Consider the following 4313-nt stretch of genomic DNA (forward strand, 5'->3'; position numbering starts at 1 on the left):
ATAACAACCATCATTTCCATCATTTCCAAGGTGAAGAAAAATTACCAATCGAAATAAATGGATTATAGATAAGATCAAAATCAAAAATATTACTCAACAACCATTCGAAGTTGAAGGGAAAAAAAATCAACAATTGCCTTCTCTCTACACACACACACACACACAAAAACAAACAAACAAACAAACAAAACTCCACTTTCCCTAAATACACCTACGGTTTCAATAGAGTTGCTTTACACCCACAACTGTGGTGTAGAATTGGTGACTAGATCTTTACTAGTGGCTGGATCTTCAGCCGCCTTGGTATTCACCTTTGTAATGGGTAAAGGGTGAAGGATGATGATGTAGCCAAACCTTGCTAACAGGGACAACTTAAATGATATGGCATTTGTTGATGCATTTTAGTAGAGCTAACTGTGTTTTTTTCCGATAGCTACATCAGATTTTTGCATGTGGTTACTCGCGGGTGACTAGTCGGATAAATGAAATCAAAATTGAATAACATTTTTGATACAAAGTAAAACATGAAACCAGAATGAAATAAGTTCAAACCTGAGTGACCTATCAAAAAATTCGTTTGTAAGCTAATGACAAAAAATAAAAATAAAAATAAAAAATAAATCTAGCTACCATGGAATGACATCCACATAAGGTCAACCAGTAAAGAAATCTCTAGAGGTTAGTAGTGGTGGCAGGGTTACTCACTAAAGGGTTCTAGGTTGTTAAACTGTTGTTTTAAAGTGTTCTTTCGTATCAATTGATGAAGAGAGGAAATCTGGGCAACGCTTGACGATAGAGATTCCTAGGTTGTATATAGCCCAAAAAAATAAAAGAAAAATCATGTGATTAATTTTTATTAGAGTCGAGATCGGAGATACGGAACTCAAATTGAAAATAAAGTTGTTTTCCTACTAAATGTTCTAGAAAATTACTTGATAAGGAGGCTTTTGAATCTCCTTTTGCTTGTGATCAAGGTCATCTCTCCAAGAGGTCAATACCTTTGCCATGGATGGCGAGGCTAAAAGGAATTAATTAATTAGGTTTTTGTAACTTGCACACCTTACAGGTTGCATCCTTCTCAAATTTATATATAAAATAGGGTTACATGTTTATGGCTTACAATCAACATTGATACATATCCTATAATTATGTGATATGATTTGGTTTCTTACCAACTATAATGGCGATCAATCACAACTGATGAAGATTGAGATTGCGCTTGAATTTCTCCTGTAGCTGTACAGCAATGGCTTCGTAAAACCATCTGCCACTTGATCTTGTGAAGAGATGAATCAAATGTGAAGAACCTTGCGTATAACTCATTCTCGGACAAAATGGAAATCCACTTCAATGTGCTTGGTCCTGGCATGGAAGCAGGGTTCGCTGACAAGTAGGTGGCACCAAGATTGTTACACCATAAGCATGCCGTCCGAGATTGAAATACACCAAGTTCACCGAGTAACGACTGTATCCAAATAATCTCCGCCATAGCATTCGCAAGTGCTTTATATTCTGCTTCTGTGGTAGATCGAGAGACTGTTGCTTGCTTGCGTGCACTCCACGAGATCAAGTTGGATCCAAAGAAAACAGCAAAGCCACATGTAGACCTCCTATCATCAGGACATCCCACCCAATTAGCGTCGGAAAAGGCACTCACCAAGGTGGAAGAAGACCTACAAATCTTCATTCCAATTATTGCAGTGTGATTGAGATACCGAAGTATCCGTTTCACCGCCGTCCAGTGCACGTTAGTAGGAGAGTGAAGGAATTGACACACCTTGTTAACAGAATAAGCTATGTCAGGCCGTGTGAGAATAAGGTATTGAAGCGCCCCAACAGTGCTTCTGTATTTGGTGGCCTCCTCGGGACCTAACGGATCCCCAATAGTAATAGAGAGCTTGTTGATGTTGGACATGGGAGTAGAAGCACCTTTGCATGTCGTCATGCCAACCCGACATAGAAGATCTGTAATATATTTGCACTGAGAGAGAACAATGCCATCATCCAGTTTCTTCACCTCAATTCCGAGAAAGAAGTGTAACTCCCCAAGATCCTTTAAGGCGAACTCAATTTGCAAATTTCGCAAAAGAGACTGAACCACCAATGAGGAGAAGCCTGTGACAATAATGTCATCAACATAAATGAGAATATAGACAGTAGTCACACCAATGTTATCAATAAATAAGGAAGTGTCAGCGCAAGACGACATGAACCTAAGTTCCTGTAGCTTTGAGCCCAGTCTAGCATACCAAGCTCGTGGTGCCTGTTTTAAACCATACAGAGCCTTATGCAGCTTGCACACAAGATGCGGTTGTCGTGAGTCTGTGTACCTAGGAGGCTGATGCATAAAAACTTCCTCTTCCAGAACACCATGCAAAAGTGCGTTCTAAACATCCAATTGTCGCAAGTCCCAACCACGTGATATAGCAATGGAGAAAACCAGGTGAATTGTAGTAGGTTTAACCAATGGGCTGAAGGTATCCTCATAATCAATACCATAACGCTGTCGAAATCCTTTTGCCACTAGAGAGCTTTGTATTTATCGATGCTGCCATCCGCCTTGTGCTTAACCTTATAAACCCACTTGCAATCTATGATGTTTTGACCGTGATTGGGATGAATAAGACTCCATGTACCTTCTTCCTGAAGTGCTTTAAATTCCTGGTCCATAGCATGCTTCCAATTCGGATCTGCTAACTCCACATCAAGCGACTCCGGTTCACGGGTAGCACTGTAGTTGAATAAATAGTGCTATCTATGTACGAGGTACCCGGATGTTGTCACGGAGACGTGTCGTCATGTTTTGAGTGCGCCCAGGTGGGGTAGGCGACACAGCAGGAGACGCAGATGCTTCAAGAGCACTCAACATTGCACTAGCCCCAGACTAGGCAGGCACTACCGCTTCCTGCCCATAAAATAGTCTTGTGCCAATTGGAGCAGACAGGGCCAAGCCCAGCCCAGACCAGTCATTTTATCTTGCATACCCGGAGGTAGAGCAGCTACAGTGTCAGGCACGTTCGGCTCACCATGCGCAGGGACAACCTATGGCTGCACAAAAACACTAGGCTACACAATAACAGAAGCATTAGTAGGTTCATTAGTCACATGGTCATGATCAATACCCGGAACAGTTGGAATAAGAATAGTTTCTGACAGGATACAAGGACCATTCATGCACAAAGAGGTGGCAAAGGGAAATACTCCCTCATCGAAAACAACATCACGTGAGATATATATACGAGCAAATGTTGGATCAAGACACTTATAGCCCTTATATTGAGTACTATAGCCGAGAAATACATATCGGTGAGAGGGAAACAGAAGTTTGCGAGCATTTTAGGCTCGAAGATGAGTCCAACATGCACACCCAAAAACCTTTAAGGAGGAATAATCAGGTTTGATGTTGAACAATTTTTCTAGTGGAGTGGAATTGTGGATAACTTTACTTGATAGCCGATTGATGAGGTAACTAGCAGTGCTAAAGGCTTCATCCCAAAACTTGAGGGGAACACCTGAAATGGCAAGAAGAGCTAAACCAGTTTCGACGATGTGCCGATGCTTTCGTTCGGCTGCACCATTTTGTTGAGGTGTGTGATGACAAGAAACACGATGAATAATGCCAACTTGATTAAAAAATGAATGTAACTTGTGATACTCACCCCCCCTTCCCCCAAATCAGTTTGCATGCAAAGAATCTTCCTATCAAGTTGTTTTTCAACAAGAGTTTGAAAATGAACAAATATGCGAAAAACATTAGCCTTACTTTTAAGATAAAATACCCAAACAAACTTGCTGAAATCTTCAAGAAAACTCACATAATATTTAAAACCCCCAGCAGAAATAAGAGTAGGACCCCATACATCGGAATAGACAAGTGCTATGGAGACAACGAAAGTTCATACGAATTAGTGTAAGGTAACTGATGACTTTTAGCCAGTTGACATGAATCACAGACCGACATATTATTGGAACTATTAGAACAAGGAAGATTATTTAGACTAAGAACACGACAAACTATAGAAAGTGACGGATGGCCGAGACGATTATGCCATCTTTCTTGAGTGGGTGTGGCAACAGAATAGGCATGCTTGGAGGACACAGATGATGAACTCGATAGGAGGGGATAGAGGCCACCCCTACATTCCCCGCGAAGAAGTGTTCTCTTTGTTTCCCGATCCTTAATAAGAAAATGGTCAGGATGATATTCAAGAAAGACATTGTTATCAGAGGTTAAACGATGTACGGAAACAAGATTTTTCTTGGCATTAGGAACATGAAGAATATGTTTCAAGGATAAAGTTTTATCGAGGGTA

The 4313-nt window shown here is 40.8% G+C and overlaps 1 pseudogene; it reads right to left on the reverse strand.

Annotated features, from left to right (window-relative positions):
- Nucleotides 1-1187: 1187 nt before the first annotated feature.
- LOC120265248 lies at nucleotides 1188-2670 on the reverse strand (annotated as a pseudogene).
- Nucleotides 2671-4313: the final 1643 nt, after the last annotated feature.

This window comes from Dioscorea cayenensis, chromosome 7 (genome assembly GCF_009730915.1).
Source record: "Dioscorea cayenensis subsp. rotundata cultivar TDr96_F1 chromosome 7, TDr96_F1_v2_PseudoChromosome.rev07_lg8_w22 25.fasta, whole genome shotgun sequence".
Classification (NCBI taxonomy): Eukaryota; Viridiplantae; Streptophyta; class Magnoliopsida; order Dioscoreales; family Dioscoreaceae; genus Dioscorea; species Dioscorea cayenensis.